Genomic DNA, 16603 nt, shown 5'->3' on the forward strand with positions numbered 1-16603 from the left:
ATTAATAAACTCTTAACATTAATATTACTGAAAAAAACATCATATTGAAAAGCTTTAAAATTTTAGGAATTTCTAAAAACTTTTCATCATATGGTAATTTGAGAATGTTATGTTTACTTAATTCAAGTTTGTCATTATTAAATAAAATATTTTTCTAGCTCTTCTCCATGCTACATCTACAGAAGTCCTTAGGTATTTAAGTTTCAAGGCAATATCATAAATAGTTTTAATCTCAGCATCAATAAATTGCCGGCTACAGACACGCAGAGCTTTTAAGAACATCCCAGAAAAAACAGAAAATTTAACATTTTGTTGGTGAGTTCAAATTACAATTTCTTTCTTCCTATACAGTAAATTTTATAGAAGGGACTAAATTATTGAGCATAATCAGAAATTCCTGGAGATTTTCGTGAACTGCCCAAATACAGAAAATATCATCCATATACCTAAAGTGTGTGACCTTTTATGGCAAAATTTTTGGTAAGAATTTTGTCTCAAAAATATTCCATTTAAATATTGCTAAGGACAGGAGATAAGGGATTACCCATAGCCATGCCAAACTTTTGTTAAAAAAATTTCACAATTAAAGCAAAATTTACTATCTTTGATACATACGCATATAAGACTAATGAGGTTTGCTACAGTAAAAGGCACACACACACACACATATAAATATATATATATATATATATATATATATATATATATATATATATATATATATATATATATATATATCGAGCTGCAAATGTCCTTTAATATCCAATTCACTCTACCTCGTAATTAACATAACTTCATATATGTTAACCGAACGGGAATTTTTTAGTTGATAATAATTTCGTCCTTTCGTGGGTTCGAACCATCGCCCAGCGGACAGAGGAGAAATCAGGACTTCACTGATGTTATCGACTGGCCCAACAAGTGAGGTACAACGATGATACAGATTCCGACCTTACAAATCACAGTCGATTTCAGGTATTTGTAATTAGAATCGATATCCAAACCCCTCTGCCATGTTAATGAATAAATGAAAATATGTTAATCCCGAGGTAGAGTAAATTGGTTATTAAACAATGTTTGTAGCTCGATATATGTATATGAATCACGGTGAGGTGATAAAAATTCATAAAATGGCTACGTACGGCAAACGTTCGACATCGTTAATATGGCAGAGGGGGTTGGATATCGATTCTAATTACAAATACCTGAGCTTGACAGTGATTTGTAAGGTCGGATTCGGTATTAACTCATACCTCACTTGTTGGCCGACCCTATAAAATCACTGAAGTCCTGATTTCTCCTCTGTCCTCCGGGTGCTTGTTCGAATCCCCGAGGGGACGAAATTATTATCAACTAAAAAATTCCCCTTCGGCTAACATTTATGAAAATATATTAATTCCGATGTAGAGCAAATTGATTATCAAAGGACATTTGTAGTTCGATGTATGTATATGAATCACAGTGATGTGATAAAAATTCATATATATATATATATATATATATATATATATATATATATATATATATATATATATTATATATATATATATATATATATATCATGCACGGATTTCCTGACGCGAAGATAGACTTTGTAACGGTCCCTCCTTCTGAAAGAGAAGTAGTATAACAAGAGGCTGAATAAAAATTGTACGATCCACATTCTTCGGAAACACCGTTTCCGGTCGGTTAAAATCCAGCGAAATGTCAGTGTCACGTCAGTGCCGTGTGTCACGTGTCTTACCTGACACTTGTTTCTCCATGATACATTGTACTTTCGAGCTGAAAGAATAAAGTTAACGCTCCCCTGCAATCAATTTTTATTGACATCATATTTTGTTTTATTATACGGACCTTGGCTATTGCTGCAATATAATAAAGTGAAAATAACCTTTGAGGAATTTGCACGTTATTTGTAACAACTGAGTTATCTATTTTTTCTATATTTTTCAGATTTTTCATATTGTGTCTTTTTAACTAGAAACAAATTTTATTAATAATAATAACAACAACAATAATAATATAAGCAGAAAGCAGACCTCGGATACATGTCTTATTATTTCTCTACTTTTTCTGATAATTCGTCTTTCATATTCCGCAAGACTGCTAAGTAATTGGCCTGTATTCATAGTGTTATTCTGACTCTACTCTGAAAATACAGCAATAATAAGAAAATACTGAATTAACGATTTTGTAGCGAGATCACCATCTACAAGCCCGTTGTAGTCTCCGGATATATATTAAGCTACAACCAGAATAAAATGTATATATTTTTCATATGTTTTAGTATTGATAATACCAGACCTCGACATTCAAAATACCAGGATAACATCTTGAGTACAGGCCAATTACCTTGTCAGTCAGGCTGAATATGAAAGACGAATTACCATAAAAACAGAGAAAATTCTTTATAAGATAAATCCAGTTAATTCTGCCATTCTTTTTAATAAGCCATGTATCCAAGAAGGTCTGCTTCCTACTTATATTATTGTTGTTGTTATTATTAATAAAAAGTTTGTTTTTAATTAGAAACACAAAATATGAAAAATCTGAAAAAATATAGAAATAATAGATAACTCAGTTGTTACAAATATCGTGCAGATTCCTCAAAGGTTATTTTCACTTTATTATATTGCAGCAATAACCAAGGCCCGTATAATAAAACAAAATATGATGTTAATAAAATTTGATTGCAGGGGAACGTTAACGTTATTCTTTCAGCTCGAAATGGATCATGGAGAACAAGTGTCAGGTAGGACACGTGACATTCTTTTTAACAACAACAACAATAATAATAATAATAATAATAATAATAATAATAATAATAATAATAATAATAATAATAATAATAATAATAATAATAATAATATATGAGACAGACTAAAGAACTAGCCAGCGATGACACATTGCAATGGCTACAGAGGGGAGAGCTCAAGAAGGAAACTGAAGGAATGATAACAGAGGCACAAGATCAGGCCCTAAGAACCAGATACGTTCAAAGAACGATAGGCGGAAATAACATCTCTCCCATATGTAGGAAGTGCAATGCGAAAAATGAAACCATAAACCACATAGCAAGCGAATGTCCGGCACTTGCACAGAACCAGTACAAAAAGAGGCATGATTCAGTGGCAAAAACCCTCCACTGGAGCCTGTGCAAGAAACATCAGCTACCTTGCAGTAATAAGTGGTACGAGCACCAATCTGAAGGAATGATAGAAAACGATCAGGCAAAGATCCTCTGGGACTATGATATCAGAACAGATAGGGTGATACGTACAAATAGACCAGAGGTGACGCTGATTGACATAATCAAGAAGAAAGTATCACTCATTGATGTCGCAATACCATGGGACACCAGAGTTGAAGAGAAAGAAAGGGAAAAAATGGATAAGTATCAAGACCTGAAAAAAGAAATAAGAAGGATATGGGATATGCCAGTGGAAATTGTACCCATAATCATAGGAGCACTAGACACGATCCCAAGATCCCTGAAAAGGAACCTAGAATAACTAGAGGCTGAAGTAGCTCCAGGACTCATGCAGAAGAGTGTGATCCTAGAAACGGCGCATATAGTAAAAAAGTGATGGACTCCTAAGGAGGAAGGATGCAACCCGGAACCCCACACTATAAATACCACCCAGTCGAATTGGAGGACTGTGATAGAGAGAGAGAGAAAAAAAAATAATAATAATAGTAATAATAATAATAATATTTACTTCATTTATAATATAGTTGTTCTACCTTTTAAATAGTTGTTCCCTTTTATTGATCTGTGATTTTCTACCAATAATAATAATAATAATAATAATAATAATAATAATAATAATAATAATAATAATAATAATAATAATAATAATAATAAAATTATATTTTACAAGTGTTGAACGTCATTAAGGAAGAAAATTCTCCAAAACTAATAATGTCCATAAACTACTATGAACGGCATCATAGTAATATATTAGCAAAATGTATTAAGTGTAAAAATTTTAATATGAAATTTAATCTAGTGAAAATATTGATATATATATATATATTATATATATATATATATATATATATATATGTATATATAGAATGGGTCTTCACCAGCGCTTCTAAGATTCGCAAACGACGTAGACCGGGTGCTTGTTCGATGTCGCAGCGGCGGATTCTTGTATTATGTGCAATCCTTGCACATAATAAAAGAATCCGCCGCTGCGACATCGTCGGTAACTTCGAGGTTATCGACCAAGCACCCGATCTACGTCGTTTGCGAATCTTAGAAGCGCTGCACATCGGGAGGGAGAAGCCCAATATGAACGTCACACAGAAGACCTTCCTCTTCCCCACCGCCGTCAGGAGAGCAGCAGACAACGCCCCACAACGACCACTGCACCAGAGGGATCCTGAAGATGATAGAAGCGTTAGCTCTCATCCTGAGGGCGTCCCGAGTAACCCTGAAGGTGATCGGAGCTCAGGCTCTCGCCGTGAGGACGACCTGGTAGCACGCCCTCCGAGGGGACCTCCACCATCGCCAATAAGGATGAGGCTTCGCCCACGAAGAGGACAGCCAATCAGCAGCCGGCCCCCTGATGACATCGCTCGTGACGCCACAGGTATTGCCCAATAATATTATTATTATTATTATTATTATTATTATTATTATTATTATTATTATTATTATTATTATTATTATTATTATTATTATTATTTACTTTTTTTTTGCAAAAAAATATGCGTATATAAAGATATATATTTTGCTTTAATTATTCATTGGCATCTCGCAGCCCTTGGGAACCGAGGTGAGCACCCCTGGTTAAGAACCACTGCTTTACAGTAACAATGAACAAGTGGTGTATTTTAAGAAATATTTTTATAATACTTATTATATTAAGCATAAAATATGATAACTTTTAATTCAATAACTTCCACCACAAACAATTTGAGGGTTTCGCCAAGGGCTGCCACTTTCGGCCCCAAATGGTAAACCTGTTCCTCTGACGTCATGAAAAGAAGCGGCTTGACGAGTGTCCGCTGGAGTGCAAAACCGATCACGGGAATGTTGACGACACATTTCTGGTTTTCAGTCCGCCTGGTCACATAGAACAGTTCAGTGACCACTTAAACAGTAAACACACTTGTATTCAATGGACGATGGACCGTGAAGATGAAAAGATACTTAACTACTTAGATGTCAGCATTGCTAAAGATACAGCAAACAGGAAGTCGCTGTTGAGTTTTAGCTTTTTTAAAAAAATACACCTTTCCCGGTCTTGGAATGAATTTCCAAAGTGCTCCACTTTTTTACTTTAAGATAAATAGCATAATGACGTTGATACTTAGGACATATAAAGTACACTTTTCAGTTCCTGGCAATCATTTGACTCTCAAATTAAATTTATTTTAGATTATTTCTAAAATTATGTTTATAATATTAACATGATGCATAAGGAAATAAAGAAGTTCCTAAATAAATCTCTCGGTGAAAGCAGCAAAATGAATATACCAAGGGTTGATAGACTATGTATTTTAAGCATCCATATATCAGAGACCCATGTGGTAAATATGTTACAAGAGAACTAAAAAATATTTGAAAGAATAGCTTTCTCCAAGTTCATTTTTACCAACAATCTTCAGACCTCATTTCTGGTATTACCTATATCTACAAATGAGACGGCTGTAGTGCCCTGAAGAGGTCTTGTACATTTTGGCATTTGTCCTTGTACTGGGTGCTAGCTGGCCAAGGCAACTAGATCCTCAATTTTACAACATATAGAGGAATGTAAAACAGGTAAAAGACTTAAAATTATGGGTGTTCTTGGTACATTTAATGAAGAATCATGACTGAGACTTTCTGAGTCGCCCGAAATATATTTTGGAAAACCAGATTTTAATCTTGACAGTTCATCATATCCCGTTTTTACTGAGCTTTGTTCAGTATTCTATTTTTACTGTCAGTTTTTTTGTTTTGCCACAGATTAATTTATATACTATTTTAAATAACTTAAAAGATTTTATCAGTTACTTGTATTATTGTCACAATAATCAGCTTTGCCAGCAAAGAATGATTATATACTCTTTCAGCTACAAAAAACTGCAATGTCTCTTTTAGGCTTCTGACAGTTGTTATGATGAAACAACGAAAAGCGTCGAGTAAAAAGTGTAGTGGTTCTTAATCAACGCTCTTCTTTTGCTACGATGGAGTTTGATTAGAATATAGAATTCAGGTCAGATGCCAAGCTCTGGGACCATTGAGGTCATTCAGCGCTGAAAGGGAAAGGTTTGAAAGGTATAACAGGAGGAAAACCTCGCAGATTCACAGTGAAACAATTGTTAGAAAGGGTGGAAAGTCAGATGGAAGAAAGAAAATAAGAGATAGGAATAAAAGAGGTTGCAGCTAAGGGCCGAAGGGACGTTGCAAAGAACCTTCAGTAATACTTGGAGTGCACCACGTGAGGTATACTGTCGGTACTACCCTACCACTATTGCCACTACTGGAAAAACGGTCTGATTGCAACCTAGAGCCAATTGAGAGCGTGTTATCGATGGAAGTCAGGCACACTTTATATTTCGGCTGCTGTATCAGGTCTAGATCCCACGAGGAAGTCAAATGAAATGCTCATGTCTATTTTAGTAAGGTATGTCCCAAGAAAGGTAATCAAATTCAGAACAAATGACCAGCCATGGTTTGATGATACATGAAGATGAACTTACCATGCATGGCAGACTAAACTCAACATATGGATTCAGAATCATTTCACGAAAATCACACTATTCTTGTTGATTCTCGCCGTGCTGCGAATAGAATTTCTCATATTGCTGAGTGAGATTACAAAAATTCTTTGAGGAGGAAACTTGAAAGTATTACTCAGCCTCATCTGTGGGGGACCAAATTGGCATCATCTATCTTTGGGTCAGGCTCATCTTCCATTCCACATCAACTCATAGATGGTGATAGATTGGTTACTGGCCAAAAAAGAAAAGTGTGGACTGCTTTATCGAGTTTTTGAAACAAAGTAGGCCCTAATCAGCTGAGGATGCTCCTCTCCCGGATACCTGTCATCCTGAACCTACTGTTAAAAAAATTTGCATTTTGCTCTAGGGATGTTAAGAAAAATCTGGATAATCTTGATAGCTGGGGTGGAGGAGATCCTAAAAGTTACTCTTCCTTGGTTTATTTTTTTTTTTTTAAGAATTTAAGTGTGTTGTCTCCCAAGATTGGTAGATTCTATAGATTTTTATGTCGGCGTAGTATCTTTGCAGGTTTTTAGCAAGACCATATTCAGTGCCATTCGGGATCAAGCAGAAAATAGTAATCACCGTTTATGCTGAGACTCATTTTCCATTCCCTCTAGTCGAGTGGCTGTGGCTCCTGTGGAGCTGGCAATTGTGGAAAGCCTTTGCTCCTGAAATTTGAAACCTTTCCTCAGCAACAACGAGAGGTCCATAGAAATGTTGTGTTTTTAATTTGTGGTGTATGTGTATGACTTCATATTGCCGGGATTTATTTATTTTAGTGTGGTTTCATTTACTTTGTTATGCTTGTACATTACCAGTTATTATATAACCTTATGTATAACATTACTATCTCCCAATTCTTGTTTATGATTTAGTAGTTTTTTACATTTTTCTTTCGTTGTCTTTGCTGTCAGACTTGATGATGGAGATAGTTACTCTGAAACCGGTAGTCATAACTAAATAAAGGATATTTTATGTTCAAGTACTGGTTACATCTTTCTACCGAGACTCCGTTTTTTACGTAATAAATCAGTTGTAAATACACTCATACTTATATACATATACATACATACTATATATATATATATATATATATATATATATATATATATATTTATATATAGTATATATACTTGTACATATACATATGTGTATATATATATATATATATATATATATATATACATGTACAGATATATATTATACATATATATATATATATATCTGCAACTGATTTATCAAGAAAAAAACACACAAGGAAAGTTGAAAAACCACTAAATCATAATAAACAATAATTGGGATGCAGTATGTTATACAAAAGGCCATATAAAAACTTGTAATGTACAAGCTTAAACAAAATAAAATAATGCCTCAGCAAATACATACTTGATTTAAAAAGGTAAAAAAATAAAATAAATTCGAAGAACTGTAAATTCTAAAAGTTTTTAGATATTGTGTCTCATGAACAATAGGCGTGATATCCAGAAACTCCATTTCTGGAAATTGTGTGTTTTTTATATTACAGTTTGATATTAAGATTCTGACTTCAGAAACTGTTGATGTTTCAGTTTTCAGCAACATTTTTTTCCCGAGGGAATGAGAGCCTCTTGAGGTTTTCAATCGCCGTTCAATAACCTTCAGAAACTTAAATTTACTGCTTAAGTAAGCTAAGAAATGGGACGTTTGCTAACTCGGGGAGTAAGCCAACAAACTACTTTGTTGTTGCTGGGGTCGGTATGAAAGGTCTATGGAAGAAAATAAAAAGGTCTGAAAAATATGTTTTGCGTTGAGTTAAAGATACAGGAATTTTAGTATAGGATATTTATGAAGTATTTATTAGAATGAAAATGTAAAAAATAAATAATGTGCATATATACATCACAGGAAAAATATTTCTAATAAAATATAGTGTTTTTATTTTCATTTTCGTTGGTGAAGGAAGGCTCTATTTGACTGTAGATTTTAACCCGTTTTAATTCACGGTAAAAGTTAGGAATATAATGTTTACAACTTTAGTGTAAGACGTAAAATCTTGCATATGTCTCGAGTAAGCTGGAGGTCGGATTACACCTTGTTTGTATTAAACAGGTTTAAATTGTTTACCCGCTCCCCGCACCTACCACAAATGGAATCAATTTACACACCCTCACTCTTGTCTAAACGCTCTTACCTTCCAAGACCTCTGGTCTCTGTCTCATTTGCTCAGTCACAGTTGTCTTGGTAGTTTCTTGCTAGTTATCAGTGAGGCACAACTGGATTACAATGCATCATGCTGTAGCACTGACATAATATTAAGCGTTAATAGAAGAGCATCAGGAAGCAAGGAAACATATAACTTATTCAGCAATGAAGCCAAACACTAATGTTGCAGGAAAGTCATGGAAGAAGGATATTACGAAAATTCATGCTATTCATTTTTTAAAAAGAAAATCTCAGATCGTTTTATTGTGAGTCTTCCTTATTGTATTTTTCATACTTATGTCTGTCAACGGTTTAAAGAAGAGTATTCTTTGAATCGATAACATCCCTGCTTATGTGATCAGTTCAGACAGTAATTTACAATAAATCCATTAGGTTCTCCGCATCTTTTGTACAGAAATCATTAAAAAATATTTAGTGCAAAAGAAAATTAAACAATATTGTTACATGGTTGTTCGTAAACCGATTCAAAATCCATTTGTTCTGACTCCATTAACAAACAATGGAACATAGGAGACAATCAGTTTTAAATATTTGTGAAATTCTGAAGTTTATTTTAAGACACACGACTTCGTCGAGGTCGTTTCATTTGGCTGTAGGAGTCCAGAGGCCCACACTAGGCTTCCTGCTCCCTGGAATACCTTATCGTGCTTAAGGGCCACCACTGGGCAAGACCCATACTGGCTTAAGACCAACTTAATCTAAAACAGCCAAAGGGTGAGATGGTGTCAAGTGGTATGGTGTGAATGGCTCCGGTACAAATAGTCCTGGATTACTCTGAGGCCTGGGAGGCAATGGATAAGAAAACACCTTAATGTAACTACATTTTTATTTCACAGATCGATCGATAAAGTTTATATTTAGACTTTGATAACAACAAACAGAGCAAAAAGTCTTCCACAGTCAGTGATATCCGCCCCCGTGTCCGTATCCTCCCTTGGGTCCGGACAAGTGGAAATGATTGTCGGACTTTCCACCGCCGTAGTGCTTCTTGTGGACGACGTGGCCCTTTCCATAACCCCCGTGGCCGTGTCCGTGGCCACCGCCATGTCCGTAACCGCCATGGCCGTGGCCACCGCCATGTCCGTGGCCACCATGTCCGTGGCCATATCCACCGGCGTTCACAAGGACTGCCATTAATAGGACAGCTGCGAAAACTACCAAGACTCTCTGCGGATGTTAAGCATAATAGTCAGGATACTGGAATGAATGAGAATAACAATGACGATATTCAGCTATTTAAAATGTGATGTTCATGAAATCTGACTGATAGTAATGTTCCTGATTTAAGAAAAAATGATAAAAATGACAAATGTTTTAGTAATTTATATTTTTCTAAGCGTTCAAACCTTAGGTCTTCACCTATAGGAAATTTAGTCCCCCATAAAGACCTCAGGTTTGTGCGTTATGAAAATATAGATTATTTTGTCTCAATCTACTGGTCGTGATATAGGGAGGGAGATTATGGTACACTGCTCATGACATGTTTCAAATAGATAATTTTTCTTGATATATCAATAAAAATGTTTTTACTGAGGCTGCTACAACTACTGCTCCTTTAAAAGGGCTACAATCATTAACATCATCATGATTATTCTTAACATCACTTTTCAGAGTTCCAATCAAGATGTACCTATATTTTATATTTTGGCCATAGAAATGTTTTTATAATAAACAATCATCTCTGTATCAAGCGCTATTGAAACAAAAGACAAACCTAGTCATCCGATGCATGTGGGAGCGGTATGCAATATTTCTTAGTATTTATTGCAGCAACATGAAAAATATCAGCAAAACGATTGGGAAGTCTATCTTTAGTTTCTTGAAGAATAACTCATTTCCGAATGGATACAAGTAACTTTTGGTTTATTATATATATTTCTCGGACAAGAAATTTGTTCAGTTACTCTACTGTTTAATTTCTTTTACCTAATTCTCCGAGTAAAGTCTATGGTGCCAAAGAGCCATCAGATTAACTTCCAAGTTGGGAACTTTTCAGGCAGAAGTAGTGTGAACAGTTGGAAATTAGCGAATGAATTGCAGCTTTTCAGAACGTTGTGGAATTTTGTTTTAAAGCTAACGTTCACAAAAAGCACGAACCCGGTTAAAAACTTGACAGCAACGCTAAAAACAAGAGTGGCCATCGAATACTTCACCACTGAGAAATTCTCAGGAAACGACGAAAAAAGCCCTCACCATATTGTCACAACGTCAGAGAACTTGTCAAGTGACGAGGGATCGCCAGGAGTTCGACAAATAAGCTGATGATCAAAATTAAATCGCGTCTTTATATACCTAAGAAAATTCACAGTGGCAGAGACAGGCGACACGCCTTTGCACGAAAGTAAAATGGATCATCGATCACGTAATAGCATATTGATTTCCATTTTCTCTTGGCTTTAATTGTGGTGTGTGTGTGTCTCTTTTGCAAGATTCACACGACAAGTCGGGCACTCGAGCGAGGCGTTCTCCGGTTGAATTCGCTTGTGACGTAATGAAACGTGTCCTTAACTTTGAGTGGTCGTAGAAATGTTTCCATTTCGTATTCGGCTCCATGTTAATCATATATAAATCAATTGTTTTCAGCTAGGTATCTTGCAATTATGCCGACAATAAATCCCATTTGGTAGGCAGATGTCAGGTCATGTACGATACACACAATATATATGTATATATATATATATATAATATATATATATATATATGATATATATACTATATATATTATAATATATATATATATATATATATATATATATTATATATATATAATTTATAATATGAGGTAATAATATAATATATATATACTATATATATATCCTATCAATGTAGCACGCAGGGAACATGCGCTTGAGAATATCCTTAAATCCAAAGGTAGAAAGGTGAGTGAAAATTGGGGACTTGGAACAAGTATTTTTGTAGTTTATTCTACATTTTCAAGTCCACACTGGATATAATAGAAGTTGACAGATCTTTCTGTTTTTGTATATAAAGGTCTGTCACGTCTATGATATTCAGTGCGATCTTGAAAATGTAGAAGAAACTACGAAAGTACTCCTTCCAAGTCATCAGTTTTCACTCACCTTTCTACCGTGGATGTAAATATATATATATATATATAATATATATATATAGATATATATATATATATATATATATATATCTCAAGTATATTGTCCTTGGACAGACAGCTCTCCAGCTTCAACTTCGCTTATCAAACCTATTCTAGGTTTTCATCTTTTCGTCATTTCTTTTCTTTACTAATATTGCTTTTAATTCATACTTCCTATTCTCTGATTACCATTACAAAGTCACGCTCCCCCTCAAGTTTTCATATGTTCCCTGAATTTCTTCTTTTTTGTGGAAGTATCTTTCTGGCAGAATTAAGGATATCAGTGTAGGCCAGTGGTCTTTACCACCATCTTAGAAGCATCGTGCAATTTTACGTTTTCTAGTGTACTGTAAACGAAAATTATTGACATGACTATTTGTCTGTTCGTCCGCACTTTTTCTATCCCCCATCAGATCATAAAAACTACTTAGGCTAGAGGGCTGCAAATTGGTACTTACAAACATACCAAATTGCAGCCCTCTAACCTCAGTAGTTTTATTTTATTTTATTTAATGTTAAGATTAGCCATGATCGTGCGTCTGGCACCAAAATGGTTGCCAACAACACAGGCTACCACCGGGCCGTGGTTGAGAGTTTCACAGAGCATTATAAGCTGTACAGAAAACTTGAATACGCAGGAAAAACTTCGGCACATTTTTTTACTTTTTTTTTTCTTTTTTTTTTTTTTACTTATTTGGCTGATCGTGAAAAATAGAATTTACATTTAGCGATTGCATTCACAGACTTTGTTTTGCAATTTTTTTATATTTCTGACTTGTTTCATTTTGAATGATAGTAAGAAAATATGAGCTAATTGTGTTCGTTGTCAATCGCAGTGGTCATAGACATTCCCAATGCCAACTCGGTCAGCGAATCAAGTTTTTTCCTATGTACCACAAACTATAATTGTAACACCACCCATAGTTCTTTTTCACGTCCTTGCCTATTCATCTACTTATCTATCTATCTATACACACACACACACACGCACACACAACACACACACACACATACATATATATATATATATATATTATATAATATATATATATATATATATATATATATATATATATATTATAATATACACATGTATGTATAACTGAATCACGAAAATTTGGAACCTGATGAATATATAAATAAAAGTAAAAGCCACGAAGGAAAATGAAACGACATAGTGGTGCAAGATGTTTCGACTCAACGTCCTTTACTTAGCAGACTGACATACATAAGAAAATCAGTGTACATGGAAGGGTCTTATAACTGACAGATAAGGATTATAAAGGAAATAAATACCTAGAATCCAACTCACCTGGAGAATTACTAACCTTTCCAAAAACAGGGGTACAATTTAAGAGTTTTACAAAAAGATTAAGTCCAACTGCTCAGAAACCTGAACTAGGCAATTAAAGGATTATACAGGGTGGCAACTGACCACATACAAATTTTTGGTAAACAATAAAACCTATTTTGCAAGGTAGGCTCATTCACAAAAAATATGTTAAGCATATAAAGAAAATATCTATAAGGCAACTAATTTGTATTTAAGTCTGTGATTGTATCTTTAAGGTAATTTTTAAACATGTTACTTATACAAGGGTCCAAATAAAACAGGCCAGAACTAACACTGAAATTATAATTAGAAGTAAGTTGTATGATGGCAGATTCAAAAAATTTCATGACAAGACACCCTCTGATATTGCAATTACTGAACTGCTGATCCAATTTATCCGGTGGCCATTTTCACTTAAATGAATGAATATTGCATTGGATGTCTGTTCAGTTTTCACAGAAAATTCATGCTCTTTAATTCTAACTTCTAAATCCTTGCTAGATTGGCTGATATAAAAGGAGGGGCAATCCAAATATAGAATTTTATATATTATGTTGCTCCTTTCCCTGGGGCCATTTTCTTTATTAGTATTCCTTTTAGTGTGTTATTATAGGAAAAAAACGCGGTTGACCCTAAAGGATTCTAACAATGATTTAATGGTTTCAAAACTGCTAAAATAAGGCAAACTGAGAAAGTTCTTAGAAGTTTCTTTCTCCATGTTACTTCCACTATAAAACTTTTTGTGGGCTTTATTATAGCAAATATCCAATATATGTGAAGGATAACATAAATATGTCCCTATTTTACTTATGTATTCAATTTCATGATCCAAATATTAGGGACTGACAATGAGCAATATTCGTAAAAACATAGAAGCAAAAATTTATATTTTGACATTAAGTTAAGTTGTTGGTTGGTTTCCGGTTAAATACTGAATTTACATTGAAATGGTTCTCTGTGTATTAAAACATCTAAGAAATGGAGGAAATTGTCTTTTTCCAGTTCTAAAGTAAACTTAATTGATGGTACCTGGTTATTTAAATTAGAGAGTAAATCATTTACATCAATACCAGCAGGCAAAGCAGCTAAAATATCATCAACATATCTATACCACTTAAAAGGAATATAAATGATATTAGGTAAATAGTGTTTTTCAAAGAATTCCATATACAAGTTTGCGTTGAGTGGTAATAGAGAGTTGCCCATTGACATACCAAATATTTGTTGATAAAGCTCACCATTAAATATAAACTTAAACCACAAATGCACAACCTAGGTAGAGGTAATTCATGCTGGGTTAGTTCGTCACTAAGATACTCTATGTTAAAATCTGTAGGGACCTTTGTAAAAAGAGAACATACTCATATTGGCCAGTCTAGCAGGGATTTAGAAGTAAGAATTAAGGTATATTAATATTCTGTGAAAACTGTGCAAACATCCAATGCAATATTCATTCATTTAAGGGAAAATGACCACTGGAAAAATTTGAAGGGCAGTTCAGTAATTGCAAGATCAAAAGATGTCTTGTCATAAAATCTTTTAGAATTTGCCAATATACAGCTTACTTCAAATTGTAATTTTAATGCTAGTTCTGGCCCGTTTTATTTGGACCCTTGTATAAGTAACATATTTAAGAATGACCTTAAAGGTACAATCACAGACTCAAATACAAATTAGTTGCCTTATAAATATTTTCTTTGTATACTATGCATGTTACATATATTTGTGTGGTCAGTTGCTACCCTGTATAATCCTTTAATTGTCTTGTTCCGGTTGCTGAGCAGTTGGACTTAATCTTTTTGTAAACCTCTAAAATTGTACCCCTGTTTTTGGAAAGGTTAGTAATTCTCCAGGTGTGTTGGATTCTAGGTACTCATTTCCTTTATAATCCTTTATAATCCTTCCTAGTACACTCATTTTCTTATGTATGTCAGGGCTGTATCTTTAAACTGACATCTTCGATGAAGAAGCTCTTCACTGTTAAAATGGTATTATTGTGCCGCGAAGCAGCTTTTCCTGATGAAGACGAAGATGATCGGAGGGTGAAAATTATTGGAAACGAAGCAGTAGCCTTCATCACCTCTTCGCCAACTTCTTTGTATATTTTTTGTAAAATTAAAAGAGAACCACATAAATAATGTATTTGAATGTATAACACATGCCAAATATTTTTTTCAGTACTTCAATGCAAATGGTCTTATTTGCATTCTGGTAAAAGACTGTCTTTGTACTTAGAAGACCTCATGTTCCCAAATTCCTGCCTCTCGGGTGTTTATGAACTTCACAGCAGTAACGGAATTGTCTTTTATTTCATCTTGGATTATATTATAATCAGCACAATGTATCTGAGCTTGGCAAAACAACTGTTGCAAAATAAATAAAGATGAAAAGAACCACAGATTGACGAACTTTTCGAAACTATGTCCAACCAATCAGCTTCAAGGAATGGTCGTGAAGTAATCGGTATGTGGGCTTAGCTGTAAAGCCAGCAGGACTCTGCTGTAGTAATTGTATTAATAAGAATATATATATATATATATATATATATATATATATATATATATATATATATATATATATATATATATATACACACATATAGAAGTACATAGACGTAGAACAGCCGTCTGCCGATCCGAATGAGATGTTTGTTTATCACCTCAGACGTACCAACCCTCCTGTACAGTTCCTCTTCGTAAAAGTGCTTCGCCTATGTTTTTAAAATACCGCGCCATAAAGGGATTTCACGCGCAGCCTCTTCCTCGAAGAGGGAAGGTGGTAGATTAAGAATATGGCCCTCAGTCTGCTAAGTAAAGAACGTTAAGTCAGAAGATCCAACAGCACTCCGTCGTTTCACTTTCCTTCGTGGCTTTTGCACTTCATCTATATTTATACAAACACACATATATATGTATATATATATATATATATCTTCTTCTTTATCTTCAACTTTTCCATCTCTATATGGGGTCGCTGTTTGTTTTGAGTCTTCTTCATCTTCTGCGATCAGGCACCATTACCTCATTAGCGTTCCTCCCCAGCATGTCCCTGTTAACTGTGTCTCTCATCTCATTTTTGGTCTACCCCTCCTTGTTCCGGGTACTTCCATGTTCAGGGTTCTTTTACATTCAGAATCCTCCTCTCCTCTCATAACATGCCCAAACCATTGCAATCGTTTCTCTTGTAGCTTCTTTGATACTTATGTAACCTTCGCCGCCCCTTTTATGAAGTCATTCCTT

At 34.4% G+C, this 16603-nt stretch overlaps 1 long non-coding RNA gene across 1 annotated transcript; it reads right to left on the reverse strand.

Annotated features, from left to right (window-relative positions):
- Positions 1-9734: 9734 nt before the first annotated feature.
- On the reverse strand, positions 9735-11171 carry LOC135208909 (uncharacterized). Its single transcript, XR_010313242.1, has 2 exons — positions 11116-11171; positions 9735-10089 (listed from the first exon to the last, which is right to left on the reverse strand). It is a non-coding gene; the product is annotated as an uncharacterized LOC135208909 (long non-coding RNA).
- Positions 11172-16603: the final 5432 nt, after the last annotated feature.

Source organism: Macrobrachium nipponense, chromosome 37 (assembly GCF_015104395.2).
Source record: "Macrobrachium nipponense isolate FS-2020 chromosome 37, ASM1510439v2, whole genome shotgun sequence".
Classification (NCBI taxonomy): Eukaryota; Metazoa; Arthropoda; class Malacostraca; order Decapoda; family Palaemonidae; genus Macrobrachium; species Macrobrachium nipponense.